The sequence below is a fragment of the Panthera onca genome, chromosome B2 (assembly GCF_046562875.1).
Source record: "Panthera onca isolate mPanOnc1 chromosome B2, mPanOnc1 haplotype 2, whole genome shotgun sequence".
Classification (NCBI taxonomy): domain Eukaryota; kingdom Metazoa; phylum Chordata; class Mammalia; order Carnivora; family Felidae; genus Panthera; species Panthera onca.
In genome coordinates this window covers 29,802,033-29,821,113 of record NC_138343.1, presented here as the reverse complement: position 1 = coordinate 29,821,113, position 19,081 = coordinate 29,802,033, and the positions used below count along the sequence as shown (strand labels likewise).

General features: G+C 43.3%; 2 protein-coding genes and 2 pseudogenes across 8 annotated transcripts in view; 3 read left to right on the top strand and 1 right to left on the bottom strand.

The window, feature by feature from the left end:
• Positions 1-12,194, bottom strand: part of LOC132666873 (class I histocompatibility antigen, Gogo-B*0101 alpha chain-like) — a 41,353-nt pseudogene extending 29,159 nt beyond the window's left edge. Inside the window, exons 1-7 of the transcript XR_013555560.1 lie at positions 12,107-12,194; positions 11,557-11,825; positions 10,937-11,219; positions 10,057-10,333; positions 9,832-9,939; positions 9,386-9,418; positions 9,194-9,241 (exon numbers count right to left, since the gene is read on the bottom strand). The product of XR_013555560.1 is annotated as a class I histocompatibility antigen, Gogo-B*0101 alpha chain-like (transcript). The remainder of the gene's footprint in view (positions 1-9,193; positions 9,242-9,385; positions 9,419-9,831; positions 9,940-10,056; positions 10,334-10,936; positions 11,220-11,556; positions 11,826-12,106) is intronic.
• LOC132666874 (class I histocompatibility antigen, Gogo-B*0101 alpha chain-like) overlaps positions 1-19,081 on the top strand; it is a 426,482-nt gene that overhangs the window by 285,042 nt on the left and 122,359 nt on the right. The window lies entirely within an intron of this gene.
• LOC132666876 (patr class I histocompatibility antigen, A-2 alpha chain-like) overlaps positions 1-19,081 on the top strand; it is a 538,163-nt gene that overhangs the window by 464,026 nt on the left and 55,056 nt on the right. The window lies entirely within an intron of this gene.
• Positions 1-19,081, top strand: part of LOC132677782 (class I histocompatibility antigen, Gogo-B*0103 alpha chain-like) — a 253,922-nt pseudogene that overhangs the window by 179,785 nt on the left and 55,056 nt on the right. The gene's annotated exons all lie outside the window — the stretch shown is intronic.

Below are 19,081 nucleotides of genomic sequence, written 5' to 3'. Positions count from 1 at the left end.
CACATGAGGGAAGAAGGATGAATCAAAGGTCCTGGGATAGAATGGAGTTTGAGGGACAGAACAGGAGGAGCAGGGAGGCTAGGACAAGAACAGCTGCAGGCTGTGCCTTCTCTTGGAGCATCCCTCCTTACTCCTGCACCTCCTCCTTCACACTCATCACCTGGATCCCTTGGTGACTTCTGGGGCTCTACAACTGTCACATAGCAGGACTGGAAGGCCCTGGGCCTTGTAGCTTCATGGCTTTGTTCTAGAGATAAAGAAGCCTAGGCCACAGAAGGGAGTGACTTTCACAGGAAACAGAGGGTGTGGTGGGGCTGGAACCCCTGACTCTGAGGCCAGTGCCTTTTCCACAGTGACAAGGAGGGTGATGTGAAAGAAGGGGACCTTGGTCAGAAGAGAGGTGGGACTAGCAGGGGTTGGGATGCTACGACATCACAACAGTGGACTTGGAGAGGGTCCCATTCCAGGGTACTAACACCTCAGCCAGAGCCATGAGAATATTTCTAAATATTTCTAAATATTTAAATATTCTAAATATTTCTAAATCCCACTCCTCCTGATGCCTCCACTTCTTCAAACCCTGTTCAAGATCAGCTTTTTCACGAAACTTTTATTTTTTGAGAAAGATAGAGAGCATGAAAGCACGTGAGAGCAGGGGAGGGGCAAAGGGAGAGGGGAAAGAGAGAATCTTAAGCACATTCCATACCCAGCACGGAGCCCCATCTCACAACTGTGAGACTAATCAAGAGTTGGATGCTTAAGCAACTGAGCCACCCAGGTGCCCTGATGGCACTTTTATTTTCGGGGATTAGAGTAACATTTCTTTTTTGTTTTGCTGAATCCCATCAGTGTACAATGGGTGTGGGATTTGAATATCACTTTGGTGGTGGGGGGTGGGGTGGAGGTTGTTGTGTCATTGTCTTTCCACTATTTTATTCTGTATGCCCTGTCTCTCCTATCATACAACACGAGCATGCACACACATACACACACAGACATTCACACTTATTCCCCACACATGGATAATTAGTACCTCACTCATAAATACTGGAGCTTCCTCTGAAGGCACTGGTTCCTACCTCAGGAATGTGCTGTCTACAGCATTTTTCCTTGGCTGTGTCTGAACCAGCTCCAGAAGTCCTCGCATTTACTGTCTTGGGATTCATTAACTACCAACCTTTCATCTGCCATGAAAATGAGGAGATGAAGAGAAAGTCTTGAGTCCAGTGGCTGATGGAAGAGCCAAGATTTTTGACAACAAGACCAAGATTTTCACAAGCCAAATGAAGAGTAACCACTTAATTCTGAGAAACATGAAGCAATACTACAACCACACCACGGAGCACTGTCTCACAAAGAACACCATGAAAGAAAGCCTAAGTCTGGTAGACAGCCAAACCTTCAAGAGTTGTGGCATCTTAGTCTTTGGAGTAGATGCTTTTCAAGAAGTCCTTGCCTTAGCCCTCCCCATTTTGAAACTTTCCACAGAGCCTCTCAGAACACATGACCCACCAGCCTCTGACTGTAAGGTCAACCTGAGGTGCTGTGTGGCTTGGGATTTTGACCTGCAGATATCACTTTGACCTGGTAGTGTGTTCTCCAAGGCTAGAGGGGAGGCAGTCTAGCTTTAACCAAAGAAGTGAAATACCTGTGCTCTGAAACTATAAAACACTGAGCAAAGAAATTGAAAATGACATCATGAAATGGAAAGACAATCAATGCTCATGAATTGGAAGCACAGATATCAAAATGTCTATACTACCAAAAGCAATTTACACATTTAGTGTGATCCCTACCAAAATACCAACAGCATTTTTCACAGAACTAGCAACACTCAATCCTATATTTGTATGGAACCACAAAAGACCCTGAAGAGCCCAAGAAATCTTGAAAAAGAAAAGCAAAGCTGGAGGCATCAGAATTCCAGACCCCAATTTTACAAAGCTGTAGTAATCAATACAGTATGGTACTGGCATAAAAATAGACACACATTTCAATAGAACAGAGTAAAAAATCCAGAAATAAACCCACAATTATATGGTAAGTTAATCTTTGACAAATCAGGAAAGAGCATTCAATAGGAAAAAGACTTCTTCAACAAATGGTATTGGGAAAACTGGACAACGACATGCAGACAAATGAAACTGCACCATTTTCATATACCACACACAAAAATGAATTCAAAATGGATTAATTACCTAAGTGTGAGACCTGAAACCATAAAAATCCTAGAAGTGAGTACAGGCAGTAAATTCGCTGACATTGGACACAGCAACATTTTTCTAGGTATTCTCTTAAGGCAAGGGAAAGAAAAGCAAAAATAAACTATTGGGACTACATCACAATATAAGCTTCTGTACCGCAAAGGAAACAACCAACAAAACTAAAAAACAACGTATAGAATGAGAAAATATATTTGCAAATGACATATTTGAAAAAGGGTTATTATCCACAATACAGAAAGAACTTACATGATTCAAAACATAAGACAAAAATGCCATTTAAAAAATGGGCAGAAGACATGAACAGATAGCTTTCCAAAGAAGACATCCAGGTGGCCAAAAGACACATGAAAAGATGCTCAACGTCACTCAAAATCAGGGAAATGCTCGTGAAAACCTAGTGCTCATCCCAACAGGTGCCCTCCTCAATACCCCTCACCCACCTTCCCCTACCTCCAACCCCCCCATCAACCCTCAGTTTGTTCTGTTTTTAAGAGGCTCTTATGGTTTGCCTCCCTCCTTCTCTTTTTTTTTTTCCTTCCCCTCCCCCATGGTCTTCTGTTAAGTTTCTCAGGATCCAAACAGGAGTGAAAACATATGGTATCTGTCTTTCTCTGTATGGCTTATTTCACTTAGCATAACACTCTCCAGTTCCATCCATGTTGCTACAAAAGGCCATATTTCATTCTTTCTCATTGCCACGTAGTATTCCATTGTGTATATAAACCACAATTTCTTTATCCATTCATCAGTTGATGGACATTTAGGCTCTTTCCATAATTTGGCTATTGTTGAAAGCGCTGCTATAAACATTAGGATACAAGTGCCCCTAGGCATCAGCACTCCTGTATCCCTTGGGTAAATTCCTAGCAGTACTATTCCTGGGTCATAGAGTAGATTTTTTGAGGAACCTCCACACTGTTTTCCAGAGCGGCTGCACCAGTTTGCATTCCCACCAATAGTGCAAGAGGGTTCCCATTTCTCTACATCCGCTCCAGCATCTATAGTCTCCTGACTTGTTCATTTTAGGCACTCTGACAGGTGTGCGGTGGTATCTGAGTGTGGTTTTGATTTGTATTTCCATGATGAGAAGCGACGTTGAGCATCTTTTCATGTGCCTGTTGGCCATCTGGATGTCTTCTTTAGAGCAGTGTCTATTCATGTTTTCTACCCATTTCTTCACTGGATTATTTGTTTTTTGGGTGTGGAGTTTGGTGAATTATTTATAGATTTTGGATACTAGCCCTTTGTCTGATATGTCATTTGCAAATATCTTTTCCTATTCCGTTGGTTGCCTTTTAGTTTTGTTGGTTGTTTCCTTTGCAGTGCAGAAGCTTTTTATCTTCATGAGGTCCCAATAGTTCATTTTTGCTTTTAATTCCCTTGCCTTTAGGGAATGTGTCAAGTAAGAAATTGCTGCGGCTGAGGTCAGAGAGGTCTTTTCCTGCTTTCTCCTCTAGGAGTTTGATGGTTTCCTGTCTCACATTCAGATCCTTTATCCATTTTGAATTTATTTTTGTGAATGGTGTGACAAAGTGGTCTAGTTTCAATCTTCTGCATGTTGCTGTCCAGTTCTCCAGGAACCTTTTGTTAAAGAGACTGTCTCTTTTCCATTGGATATTCTTTCCTGCTTTGTCAAAGATTAGTTGGCCATATTTTTGTGGGTCCAATTCTGGAGTGTCTGTTCTATTCCATTGGTCTATGTGTCTGCTTTTGTGCCAATACCATGCTGTCTTGATGATGACAGCTTTGTAGTAGAGGCTAAAGTCTGGGATTGTGATGCCTCCTGCTTTGGTCTTCTTCTTCAATATTACTTTGGCTATTCGGGTTCTTTTGTGGTTCTATACAAATTTTAGGATTGCTTGTTCTAGCTTCGAGAAGAATGCTGGTGCAATTTTGATTGGGATTGCATTGAATGTGTAGATAGCTTTGGGTAGTATTGACATTTTGACAATATTTATTCTTCCAATCCATGAACACGGAATGTTTTTCCATTTCTTTATACCTTCTTCAATTTCCTTCATAAGCTTTCTATAGTTTTCAGCATACAGATCTTTTACATCTTTGGTTAGATTTATTCCTAGGTATTTTATGCTTCTTGGTGCAGTTGTGACTGGGATCAGTTTCTTTATTTGTCTTTCTGTTGCTTCATTATTAGTGTATAAGAATGCAACTGATTTCTGTACATTGATTTTGTATCTTGAGACTTTGCTGAATTTATGTATCAGTTCTAGGAGACTTTGGGTGGAGTCTATTGTATAGTATCATGTCATCTGCAGAAAGTGAAAGGTTGACTTCATCTTTGGCAATTTTGATGCCTTTGATTTCCTTTTGTTGCCTGATGGCTGATGCTAGGACTTCCAACACTATGTTAAACAACAGCGGTGAGAGTGGACATCCCTGTCGTGTTCCTGATCTCAGGGGTAAAGCTCTCAGTGTTTCCCCATTGAGGATGATATTAGCTGTGGGCTTTTCACAAATGACTTTTATAATGTTTACATATTTTCTTTCTATCCCGACTTTCTCGAGGGTTTTTATTAAGAAATGATGATGAATTTTGTCAAATGCTTTTTCTGCATCGATTGACAGGATCATATGGTTCTTATCTTTTCTTTTATTAATGTGATGTATCACGTTGATTGATTTGCAAATGTTGAACCATCCCTGCAGCCCAGGAATGAATCCCACTTGATCATGGTGAATAATTCTTTTTATATGCTGTTGAGTTCGATTTGCTAGTATCTTATTGAGAATTTATACATCCATATTCATCAGGGATATTGGCCTATAGTTCTCTTTTTTTTGCTGGGTCTCTGTCTGGTTTGGGAATCAAAGTAATGCTGGCTTCATAGAATGAGTCTGGAAGTTTTCCTTCCCTTTCTATTTTTTCGAACAGTTTGAGAAGGATAGGTATCATCTCTGCTTTAAATGTTGGTAGAATTCTCCAGGGAAGCCATCTGGTCCTGAACTCTTATTTGTTGGGAGATTTTTGATAACTGATTCAGTTTCTTCTCTGGTTATGGGTCTGTCCAAGTTTTCTCTTTCTTCCTGTTTGAGTTTTGGAAGTGCTTAGGAATTTGTCCATTTCTTCCAGGTTGTCCAGTTTGTTGGCATGTAATTTTTCATAGTATTCCCTGGTAATTGCATGTATTTCTGAGGGATTGGTTGTAATCATTCCATTTTCATTCATGACTTTATCTATTTGGGTCATCTCCCTTTTCTTTTTGAGAAGCCTGGCTAGAGGTTTATCAATTTTGTTTATTTTTTTCAAAAAAACAACTTTTGGATTCATTGATCTGCTCTACAGTTTTTTTAGATTCTATATTTATTTCTGCTCTGAGCTTTATTATTTCTCTTCTTCTGCCGGGTTTGGGGTGTCTTTATTGTTCTGCTTCTAGTTCCTTTAGGTGTGCTGTTAGATTTTGTATTTGGGATTTTTCTTGTTTCTTGAGATACGCCTGGATTGCAAGGTATTTTTCTCTCAGGACTGCCTTTGCTGCATCCCAAAGCGTTTGGATTGTTGTATTTTCATTTTCGTTTGTTTCCATATATTTTTAAATTTCTTCTCTAATTGCCTGGTTGACCCATGCATTCTTTAGTAGGGTGTTCTTTAACCTCCATGCTTTTGGAGATTTTCCAGACTTTTTCCTGTGGTTGATTTCAAGCTTCATAAGATTGTGGTCTGAAAGTGTACATGGTATGATCTCAATTCTTGTATACTTATGAAGAGCTGTTTTGTGACCCAGTATGTGATTTATCTTGGAGAATGTTCCATGTGCACTCAAGAAGAAAGTATATTCTGTTGCTTTGGGATGCAGAGTTCTAAACACATCTGTCAAGTCCATCTGATCCAATGTATCATTCAGGGCCCTTGTTTCTTTATTGACCGTGTGTCTAGATGATCTATCCAACCTAGATATTTCTCCTACCCTGCACTCTATATCCAGCTGCAAGCTCACTTGCATTTCTAATATGCATCTCAAACTTGACATTCCTAAAGTGGATGCCTATGATGTTGCTTCCCCCAAAGTCCTACTTCCATAACATTCTCATTTCCATGGAAGGCATTCCACATTTCTACTTGCAATCTGAAATATTGGATGCCCTCTGTATTCCTCCTTCTTACAACTCAGAATTAATCCAATAGGAAATGCCACAAAGTTCATTAAATACACCCAGAACCAAATCATGTCTTATTACTTTCCTTCCATACCCTAGACATACAGCTGACATCCCCCTCCTGGAACACTGCACTAGTTTCCTACACTTTTTCCTACTGGTCCCTTGCCCTTCACTTCTCGATTCTGCACAGCAGCAAACAGATTCTTCTAAAGAAAACTACATTCTTGTAACTCCACACTCAAAAGAAGAAAAGTCAAAACCCTTATAATATCCTGCGGGCTAGACATCTGACCTCATTTCACATGCTCTCTGCTCCAGTCACAGCGGCCTCTCACCCTTCCCTAAACACAGGACACGCTCCTGCTCTAGTACATGTGCACTGAAGGTTCCCCTGCTTGGAATGAACTCCCTGAGACATGCTCTTCAACAATTCCTTCATGGGGCCCCTGTGTGCCTCAGTCGGTTAAGTGTCTGACTCTGGGTTTTGGCTCAGGTCATGATCTCGCGGTTTGTGAGATGGAGACCCACACTGCACACAAAGCCTGCTTGGGATTCTTTCTCTCTCCCTCTTTCTCTGACCCTCCGCGGTTCTGTCTCTCTTTCTCTCTCTCAAAATAAACAAACTAAAAAACAAAACACAAAAACAAAAACAAAAAAAAGCTCCACCAATTCCTTCATGTCCTTCACATCTCCCAGAGCTCACCTTCTCACTGATCCCTTTAGTAAAGTAGCCACCTTCCCCGTCACAGCACAGGAGGCTCTCTGGGTCGCCTTCCTCAAAGCACCTACCAACCTCCAATTTAAACACTTCTCTTATTTACTATGTTTATATAATATACAGCTAACCTCTGAATTACACTGGTTTGAACTATGCATATCCACCTATATGCAAAATTTTTTACCATAAGATTGTCAATGCAATTTCTCTTACATATGATTTAATATTTTCTCCAGCTTTATTTATTGCAACAATACACTATATATGTAACATACAATATATGTGCTAAGCGACTGCTCAAGTTTTCAGCAAGGCTTCTATCCAACAGTAGATTATTATTAGTAGTACTTAAGTTCTAAGGGAGTCAAAACTTATACTTGCATTTCTGACTGCACAATGGGGTCATTGCCTTCAATCCCCACATTGTTTCAGGGTCAAGTGCAATCTACCCCATCACTACTAGGACATATTCTCTACAACACCAGCATGTTTGCCTCTTCTTAGAGTCACTGAGGTGTCCTAGATGAAAAAAATAGTGGGTCCTGCACGTGGCACACGACACTATCAGTAGAACGATTGCTCAGCGGAGAGGACCTCTGTCTTCTGGATGAGCCTCAGGCACAGCCCATCCGTGGCAGCTCCCGCACAAAGTGCCCCCACCTCACCATCAGTGCCGCCTTTACTTTCCCCCAGGGCTGCTCCTCCCTCCCTCTGTCTGCTCAGCTCCCCCCCCCCCCCCCCCCCCCCGCTCCCACAGCATTTCCCCTGCACAGCACAGCACACAGTTACAGTCCTGTCTTCAGAATCAGGCTCCATGGGCCTTGGGCTCCATGGGGCCCTTTCTCCAACCACACAGAAATCTACATTAGACCCTGCTTTATAAATCCATGAATGTGGATGGGAACCAGCACCAACATCACTAGAACTAAGGGCAGGAAGAGGGGGCAGAGAGGCAAAGAAGGTAGAAACTAACTGAAGTTGAAAAAGGATGAGAAACTCCCAGATTCCTCTCTGTCTACCTCAGGATGTAAAGAATAATCCAGAAGACAACTAAGAGGGAGGAGATGGATGAATCTGAAAATTCATGTCTCCAAACCACAGAGACTCCTGTGTGCAGGGCCCATCTAGGCCTGTGGAAACAACAGCCCAAAGGACTCCTGCTGCTGTAACTGCCAGTTCATCCAGGAAGAATGAGACAGGAACTCAGACACAGGAGCAAAAACAGGCCTGATGCTCCACAGAAAAAAATAAAAAACACCCAAAAGATGGGGCTGAGGGCTCAACCCAGGATGGAGCCTGGGATGACCCAGTCACAGGAAGCACTTGCTGCACAAGGTCCTTGTGACAGGTAATGTCTGAGTCCGTGTGATCACAGGTCCTAGTGACACAAGGTTCCACAGAAGGGACAAGGACAAGGAGCAGAGACATGACCCAGCTGAGGAGTGAGCACGTGATGCCAATGGTGCACTGAGCACGGACTGGACACAGGCCCCATCCACACTCGGCTCCTCCAGCCCTCTCCTGTCCCCACTTGCAACAGACACAGAACAGCAAACACACAGATTCTGGAGGGTTCTCTGTGCTTTCATTTCTTTTCTGCCTCAACTTTACAGATCTTTTCTTTATTACCTCATCATCCCCACATGCCAAGAATTACAGAACACAATTCATATCTGGATTCTCATTTTCAATAGGGAAGTAAGGCAACAATACTCTGACCAACATGAAATAAAGACAGGGATGGAAACAGTCCAGCCCTACCTCTGCTGGAACAAGAAAGCAGATCAGAAAAGAAACAGGAATCAGTATGGGGAGGGGTCATGGTGGGCAGGGTGGGCCAGTCTCCCAACATTTTCACAATATGCTAATGGGAACATTAGCATAATGGGCACATTCTGACACCACTTGCAGAAAGAGAAGTCAGGGGCTCTTGATGTTACCAAGTGGGAGTGTGGGCAAATCTTGCATTGGTCAGACCCCCACAAGGGAGCAGGTTTCACACTGAGAAAAAATTAATCATGAACACATTTAGATCAGTCACATAAGTGCCACATTCTCAACAGCCCCTCACATGTTCAAAGTGTCCCTAGTGCCCCCACTCCTCCCCTCTTCAGGCCCTCCAGAGTCTTACCTTTAGGAGCCATTAGAGACGAATCAGAGCCCTGGGTACTGCCATTGCCTGGGGATAGAACACACAGGATGTGATCAGAACCACAGGAGTTGATACTAAAGGAGCAGCTATAGGGGGTGGGGGCAGTGAGCTCCCCATGGGGTCCTGTCTACACTATCCCCGGGTGCCAGGGATCACCCCCTCTATACTTACATGCAGCGGGAGAGTAGCTTGGTCCTTTTCCTCCTGTGGGAAGAAAATATCATGTTACAAACCTGGGACAGATGGGCCATGAGATCCTAGAGCAACTTCCTAGTCCTGGTCCAAAATGAAGTTTCCAGAATTTTGACTGAAGACCCAGGACAGGATCAGGAAACATGAAGAAAGGCAGGATCTGACCCACCTGACTTTCTGGAGGTCTGTCCTTAGCAGGGACCTTCCTCTGTGTCCTGTCACTGCTGGGAATCAGGTCCCCATCACCAGAATTACCAAGTGAAAATCTGTCCTTGATTTTCACAAGTGCTTTGTTACAGAGTGAATGTTACTAATGGCTCCAGAGTGGGCAGGTACATGTGTGTGGATGGTACTTCCCAGGAAGTGCTACCTAGGAAACCCCCCAGCAGGACAAGTGAACTCAGATCCCCCCACTCTATTCCTACCTGAGCACTTCTTCCTCCAGATCACAGCTCCAACCACCACAGTGACCACAAGGACAGCCACACCAGCAATGATGCCCAGGATGGGGATGGAGGGCTGAGAGGATGGCTCTGGAAAGGGAAGGAAGGTGAGGGGCCCAGACCTCTGGCTTCAGTCTTGACTTTGTGAAATTCTCCAGAAGGGCCCTGCTTTCTCTGACACGGGGCTCTACCACAAACCCTTCTTACCCCATCTCAGGGTGATGGGCTCAGGCAGCCCCTCGTGCTGCACCATGGCACGTGTATCTCTGCTCCTCTCCAGAAGACACCACCACAGCTGCCCACTTCTGGAAGGTCCCATCTCCCGCAGGCCTGGTCTCCACAAGTTCTGCGTCCTGGGTGTGGTCCTGCCCATCACGCTGCCAGGTCAGGGTGATCTCCGCAGGGTAGAAGCCCAGGGCCCAGCACCTCAGGGTCACCTCACGGTCAGAGATGGGGTGGCGGGTCACGCGTGTGTTGGGAGATTCTGAAGAAGAAGAACAGAGAATCCACACTGTGGTTTAGCTTTATGGGCCACTGAAACTGCATCCACGTGACCATCCTGAGGTGGACAGGACAACTGGTCTGGATGGAAGAAGCACAAAACCCAGACAGCAGTCTAGCCTTTGGGATCTCCTGATCCTTGTTAAGTTCTGGAATCAGGGAGAGAAGCCCAGGTAGGAAGCTGCTGGTCTAAGGGGGGAACACACTGTGGTCCTGAGTGTGGTGGAGGGTGAATGACTCAGAATACCCGGACTCAGATCTCCAAACATGTTCTCAGGGAGAAAAAGGCCTTGAGAGGGAAGGTCATGGTTCATAAGGTGGCTGCCAGGGTCAGAGGGAACTGCTGATGGGTTATTTCTGGGATGTCTCAACCTGCATCCCAGGGACAGACTGGATTCCTGTCTCTCTTTTAGAGAAAAGCACCCTCAAGGTGAGTCTGTCTCTAGTAGGAATATGAACTTCGAGGCGGATCTCCCTCTTCCCACCCGGGGAGGGGCGCTGTTCTGACACTGAGTCCATTTTCCCTTTCTCGTGGGAAGCTATGCCCAGTGGAGGGGAGATCGGGGAGGCCCCGCCGCCCAAGTACCTGTGCGCTGCAGTGTCTCCTTCCCGTTTTCCAGGTGCCTGCGGAGCCACTCCAAGCACGTGACCTCCAGGTAGTTCCTGAAGTCCTCAGTCACACCAGCCGCCTCCCACTTGCGGCGTGTGATCTGCGCTGTGGTGTCCGCCGCGGTCCAGGAGCGCAGGTCCTCGTTCAGGGAGATGTAATCCGCGCCGTCGTAGGACTCCTGACTGTACCCGCGGAGGAGACGGCCGTCTGGCCCCTGGCCCCATGTCACAGCCGTACATTCTCTGGATGTTGTGTGATCCTGGACCCACCCCCGCGGTCAGCACCGCCTCCGCGGTCAGCTTCGCCCCACTGTCAGCCCCGCCCCCACTGTCAGCCCCGCCCCCGCGGTCAGCTGCGGAGACAGAGACCACGTGGATAGACACGCCATTAAGTACAAACTGTAACAGAAACTGCTCAAAAGTGCCTGCGGGTTTTTCCTGGGTCGGGAAACGCAGTGGAATGGCGGTGGGGGGAGGGAGCGGGGGAGGGGAAATTCTGCGGCCTCGAGGTTGCCCTCACACCCGGAGACTCGGGGCGACCCTGGCGCGTCCTTTCGGATGGGGGTCCTGACCTGGACTCAGGCCCGCGTCGCTCACCGGAATCGCTCTGGTTGTAGTAGCGGAGCATCGTGTTCAGGTTCACTCGGGAAACTTGTGCGGTATCCAAGTAAATCCGGGTGTTCGGTCCCAATACTCCGGCCCCTCCTGCTCCACCCATGGCGCCCGCGGCTCAGCCCTTGGATTCGGGGCGTCGCTGTCGAACCGCTCGAACTGCGTGTCGTCCACGTAGCCCACGGCGATGATGCGGGGCTCCCCGAGGCCGGGCCGGGACACAATGGTGTCGAAATACCTCAGGGAGTGGGAGCCTGCGGGCGCGGAGGGGCTGAGACCCCGCCCGACCCTCCTCCCCGCGCGGGGCCCGGGTCCCAGGGGGAGGGGGACGGGAGGGCAGGGCGAGGGGGACCCGAGTTGGGGAGAGCAGGGCGGAGTCTGGGAGGGACGCGGGAGGAAAGGCCGGGGCAGGGGGCGGGTGGGGGTCTGGGGCGGGGCAGCGGACAGGCAGTTTTCCCGACGGTCCCGCGTCCCCGCCAGGCGGTCCCCTGGCTCCTACCCCGCAGAGTCCCTTTCCTCCCGACCCTGCACTGACCCGCCCAGGTCTCAGTCACGGCCAAGGCCCCCGACAGCAGCAGGAGGAGTGTTTGGGGTTCTATGAACCCCATCCTCAGCGACTGGAAGAATGAGTCCCAGTTTGGTAGAGGAGCGGGTGAGGAGACTTTATAACTCAGAATCGCTTTGTGGCTGATTGGCTTATCTAGAAATGGCATCCAATGGGAGTGAGAAGTGGATCTATGTCATGAGGATCCAGACCGGAGGACATGACACAGACTGTGACTGGGAGAAGTAAAACTGTGGAAGATGGGGACTCCCCGTACACACGACCTCTTTTCCCCAGCACTGCCTTAGTGTCTGGAAACCTGAGAGGCAGGCCCAGCGACGGGGGACTTTGCCTAGACCCCTATCCTACTGCGGTGCTCTTTGTGACACTGTCTCCCTTAGTCCTGCCCCAGGAGCTGTGTTAGTGTTTCTCATTGTGTTCGCAGAATATCTATCCAGTCTTACAAAGGATCCGAAGGATAATTTTGTCTGTGGGTTATACCTATCAATGTTTCCCATAGTTGGTAGAAAACAGGTTTAAATATTTATTAATTCATTTAGAAAAATATTAATTACTCATAGCATGAAAACAGAAATAGATTTTTTAAATTTTATTTACTTATTTCTTAATTTAAATTTTAGTTAGATAACATACAGTGCATAATTGGTTTCAGGACTAGAATTCAGCGATTCTTTACATACATATAACATCCAGTACTCATCACAAGTGCCTCTCAATACTAATCACCAATTAGAACACTTTCCACCCACCTCCCTCCATCAACCCTGTTTGTTCTCTATGTTGTGGTTTGTTTCCCTCTCTACTCTCCCCACTCCTTCCCCTTTGTTCATCTGTTTTGTTTTTTAAATTCCACATATGAGTGAAATCATGTAGTGTTTGTCTTTCTCTGATTTATTTCACTTAGCATAATGCATTCTACTTTCATCCACATCATTGCAAATAGCAAGATTTCATTCCATTTGATGGCTGAGTAATATCCCGTTGTGCGTATATACCACATTTTCTTTATCCATTCATCAGTTGATGGACATTTGGACTCTCTCCATAGTTTGGCTATTGTTGATGATGCAGCTATAAACAGTGGCGTGCATATACCCCTTTGAATCTGTATTTTAGTGTCTTTTTTGGTAAATAACTAATAGTGCAATTGCTGGGTCATAGGGTAGTTCTATTTTTAGTTTTTTGAGGAAAGTCCATGCTGTTTTCCTGAAGGGTTGCACCAGTTTGCATTCCCACCAACAGTGAAAGAAGGTTTCCCCTTTCTCCACATCCTTGCCACACCTGTTGTCTTTGTGTTGTTAATTTTAGCCATTCTGACAGGTGTGAGATTGAGATTGCTATCTCATCGTGGTTTTGATTTGTATTTCCCTGATGATGAGTGATGTGGAGCATCTCTTCATGTGTCTGTTACCCATCTGGAAATCTTTGGAAAAGTGTCTCTTCATGTCTTCTGCCAATTTCTTAAATGGATTGTTTGTTTTTTGGGTGTTGAGTTTGATAAATTCTTAGAGATTTGGATACTAACCCTTTATCAGATATGTCATTTGCAAATATCTTCTCCCATTTCATCGATTGCCTTTTAGTTTTATTGGTTGTTTCCTTCACTATGCAGAAGCTTTTTATTTTGATGAAGTTCCAACAGTTCATTTTTGCATTTGTTTTCCTTGCCTTCGGCAACATGTTCAGCAAGTTAGTGCAGCTGAGCTGGCTGTGTTCTCCTCTAGGATTTTGATGTTTTCCTTTCTCACATTTAGATCTTTCATCCATTTTGAATTTATTTTTGTGTATGATGTATGAAATTGGCCCAGTTTTCCCAACACCATTTGCTTAAGAGACTGTCTTTTTTCCGTTGGATATTCTTTCCTGCTTTGTCAAAGTTTAGTTGATTATATAGTTGCAGATCCATATCTGGGTTCTCCATTCTGTTCCATTGATCTATGTATCTGTTTTTGTGCCAGTACCATACTGTCTTGATGACCAGAGCTTGGTAATATAGCTTGAAATGAGAATTTTGATGCCTCCACTTTTTTCTTTTTCAGGATTTTTTTTTCTTTTTTTTTTTTTTTGGCTATTCGTTCGTGGCCTTTTGTGGTTCCATACAAATTTTAGGATTGTTCTAGCTCTCTGAAAAATGCTAGTGGTATTTTGATAGGGATTGCATTAAATGTATAGATTGCTTTGGGTAGTATAGACATTTTAACAATGTTTGTTCTTCCAACCCATGAGCATGGAATGCTTTTCAATTTCTTTGTGTTCTTTTCAATTTATTTCATACGTGTTACATAATTTTCAGAATACAGATATTTTACCACTTTGGTTAGGTTTATGTTTAGGTATCTTATTATTTTTGGTACAATTGCAAATGGGATCGATTCCCTGATTTCTTTTTCTACTCCTTCTTTATTGGTGTATAGAAATGCAACAGATTTCTGCAAACTGATTTTATGTACTGCGACTTTGCTGAATTCATGTATTATTAGTTGTAGCAATTTTTTTGGTGGAGTCTTTCGGGTTTTCTACATAGAGTATCATGTCATCTGCAAACAGTGAAAGTTTGACTTCTTCCTTGCCAATTTGGATGCCTTTTATTTCTTTTTGTTGTCTGCCAATGCTAGCACTTCCAGTACTATGTAAATAGTAATGGTGAGAGTGAATATTCATGTCCCCTGACCATAGGGGAAAGGCTATCAGGTTTTCCCCATACAGATCTTTGTATATGGCCTTTATGATGTTGTGAAGTATGTTCTATCTATCCCTACCTAGTCGAGGGTTTTGTCAAGAATGATTCTGTATTTTGCCAAATGTGTGGGGTTTTGTTTTTTTGCTTTTTTGTTTTTTTGTTTTTGTTTTTTACATCTATTGACAGGGTCATATGGTTCTTATCCTTTCTTTTATCATGTTGGTTGATTTGCAAATAGTAAACCAGCCCTGCAGCCCAAGAATAAATCTCACTGGATACTGGTGAATAATTTTTTTAATGTACTGTTGAATTCAATTTGCTAGTGTCTTGTTGAGAATTTTTGCATCCAGGTTCATCAGGGGTATTGGCCTTTAATTCTCCTTTTCAGTGGGGTCTTTGTCTGGCTTTGGAATCAGGTAATGCTGGCTTTGTAGATGAGTTTGAAATATTTCCTTCCATTTCTATTTTTTGGAACAGTTTGAGGAGAATAGGTATTAACCCTTCTTTAAATGTTTAGTAGAATTTCCCTGGGAAGCCATCTCGTCCAAGACTCTTGTTTGTTGGGAGATTTTTGATTACTGATTCAAATCTTTGCTGGTTGTGGGTCTGTTCAAACTTTCTATTTCTTCCTGTTTCAGTTTTGGTAGTGCATGAGTTTCTAGGAATTTGTCCATTTCTTCCCAATTGCCAGTTTATTGGCATATCATTTTTCATGGTATTCTCTTATAATTGTTTGTATTTCTGTGGTGTATCTCTCTTCTTTCATTCATGATTTTTATCTATTTGAATCCTCTTTCTTTTCTTTTTGATAAGTCTGGCCATGGAGTTATTAATTTTGTTTATTCTTTCACAGAACCAGTACTTAGTTTCATTGATCTGTTCTACTGTTTTTGTTGTTGTTATTATTGTTGTTGTTTCTATATATTTTGTTCTGCTCTAATCTTTATTATTTACCTTCTTTTGCTGGCTTTAGTCTTTATTTGCTGTTCCTTTCCATAGCTTCTTTAGGGGTAAGTTAGGTTGTGTGTTTGGGACCTTTCTTACTTCTTGAGATAGGCCTAAATTGCAATATACTTCTCCCTTAGGATCACCTTTGCTGCGTCCCAAAGTTTTTGGACTGTCCTGTTTTCCTTTTCATTGACTTCCATGTATTTTTTAATTTTTTCTTTAATCTCCTGGTTAACCCATTTGTTCTTTAGTAGCATGTTCTTTAACTTCCATGTACTTGAAGGCTTTCCAAATTTTTCTTGTGGTGACTTCGAGTTTCATAGTGTTGTGAACTGAAAATACGCATGGTATGATCTTGATCTTTTTGTTCTTGTTTAGGGATGATTTGTGACCCAGTATGTGATCTCTTCTGGAGAATGTTTCATGTGTACTCGAGAAGAATGTGTGTTCTGCTGCTTTAGGATGAAATGCTCTGAATATATCTGTTCAGTCTATCTGAACATGTGTGTCATTCAAAGCCAAGGTTTCTTTGTTGATTTTCTGTTTGGATGATCTGTCCATTGTTGTAAGTGGGGTGTTAAAGTCCCCTACTCTTATTGTATTATTATCAATGAGTTTCTTTATGTTTGTTACTAATTAATTTATATATGTGGATGTTTCAAGTTGGGGGCATAAATATTTACAATTGTTAGTTCTTCTTGATGGATAGACCCCTTAATTATGAAATAATGCCCCTTTTCATCTCTTGTTATAGTCTTTGTTTTAAAATCTAGTTTGTCTGATGTAAGTATGGCTACTCCAGCTTTTTTTGACATCCATTAGCATGACAGATGGTTCTCCATACCCTCACTTTCCATCTGCAGGTGCCTTTAAGTCTAAAATGACTCTCTTATAAGGCAGCATATAGATGGATCTTGTTTTTTTCTTTTAATCCATTCTGATACCCTATGTCTTTTGATTGGAGCATTTAGTCCATTTACATTCAGAGTGATGACTGAAAGATATGAATTTAGTGCCATTGTGTTACTTATAGGGTTGCTATTTCTGGTGATTTTCTCTGGTCCTTTCTAGTCTTTGTTGCTTTTGGTCTGGTTTTGTTTGTTTGTTTTTTGTTTTTATCTACTTAAAATTTCTTGCAGGGCTGGTTTAGTGGTCATGAACTCCTTTAGACTTTGTTTGTCTAGGAAACTCTTTATCCCTCCTTCTAAACTGAAATACAGCCTTGCTGAATAAGGAATTCTTAGCTGCATATTTTCCCCTTTGAGTTGAATATATCCTGCTACTCCTTTCTAGCCTGCCAAGTTTCCATGGACAGATCTCCTGCAAATCTGATCTGTCTTCCCTTGTATGTTAAGGACCTTTTTTCCCCCCTTCCTGCTTTCATGAAGTTTTCCTTTTAGGTGTATTTAGTGAATTTGAATATCATATGCCTTGGCAATGCCTGACTTTTGTCTAAGTTAATGGGAGTTCTCTGCACTTCTTGAATTTTGATATGTGCCCTTCCCCGAATTAGGCAAGTTTTCAACTATAATTCACTCAAATAAACCTTCTGCCCCTTTTTCTCTCTCTTCATCTTCTGGGACTCCTATGATTCAAATGTTTTTACGGTTTAATAAGTCACTGAGTACCCTAAGTGTGCCTTCGTGATCCATGGTTTTTGTTTCCCTCTTCTTTTCAGCTTCATTATTTTCCAGAATTTTATCTTCTATATCACTAATTGGCTCTTCTGCCTTGCCTATTCTTGCTGACATGGGATCTTTCAGGTTTGCATCTTGGGTATAGCATTTTTAACTTTGACCTGACTAAATTTTAGTTCTTTTATATCTGCAGGAAGGGATTCTTTGATATCAGAGAATGTTGGTTTTTTTTTTTTTTAAAGCACAGCTAGTATCCTTATAATTATTGTTTTAACTTCTGGTTCAGACATCTTACTTATATCTGTATTGATTTAATTGCTGGCCACGAGTTCTGCTTCCCGTTCTTTCTTTTGGGGTGGATTTCTCCATCTTGTCATTTTGTCTGGAAAAGAAAAGCAGAAAGAAAAACAAATAACAGAAAACAAACAAACAAAACAAAAATAAAAAGCAAAAAACAACAAAAAATCTAGGTCCTTGAGTGTATTTTGGTCTGCTTGTTAAAAGAATCTAGAGCTAAAATATAAAACAAAATAAAACAAAAATAAGGAAACAGAAAACTAAAAGTAAATAAAATAAATATATAAAAATACATATAAATAATAAAAAAATAAAAAAGGAATTGAAAAAATAAGAAAATAAATGAAAATAATAAAAAATAAAGAATAAAAGTAAACCGGAAGCCAGATCGTATTTCCCCGAGGGTTGAAGCTTTGTAGCACTGTGATCAGTAGACTTATTGTGAGTGAGTGGTTTGTGCTGGTCTTCTGAAGGAGGGGCCTGCTGCTGTGGACTCAGGCTGACTTGTTTCGGAGGAAATGTGCTTCCAGGGTGCAATCGGGCTGGTCTTGGTGTAAGTGGCTTCAGCCCCCACTAGGTGGTGCTGTTTTGCTCCCTGAAGCCTTTCAGCGCTGCTGGGCGGGGATGAATAGGGCGTCGCCCCACTCTCCAGCCCTGGAGCTAAAAAGATCGTGTCACCCACTCCTCGGGGAACCCTCAAAGAAGAGTAATCAATCACCCCTCTTGCCCCTGATTTCCATCAGAACCTTACTTTCACCCTGCCGGTGTCCGAGCTTTTCTGTCTCAGGCAGGACTGAGTTTCAAAACCCCAAATTTTGGGGACTTCCACAGCACACTGGCACTGTTCCTTTGGGTGATGGTCTCACTGCGCTTTTGTCAGCCTGTAGGAGGAAAGCAGAAAGTGGTTCAGCTGTTCAGAATTTCTGGCAAAAGGGAGCAGAAAGCTGGAACCCCTTCCTGCTGCCTTCAGCCGGAGTCCCCGCTCTTACACCTGGGAGCAGTGCAGCACTTGGGCACCCCGGTCTTTCTTGTTACCAGGAGATTCTCATACCGCGCTGCCACTCCTGGGACTCCTCCCAGTTCCCACCTGACCACCTATAAGCCAAGCACACCCCCACAGAAGCGGACTAAAATTCCGATTTTGTGCTGCTTATAATACTTGAAGTATCTCCGTAAGCAGGCTCACTCCCTTCTGCCCTACCCTCAACTTTGTCTCCCCCAAATCAAATCTCCTGCCTCCTACCTTCCAGAAGGTGGTCGCTTTTCTATTCGTAGACTTAAAGTTTTTGTTTTCTCAGAACTCCAATTGAGTTCTCGGGTGTTCAGAATGATTTGATTTGATAAGTACCTGGCTGTGTTCTAAGGAGGAGACAAGCTTAGGGT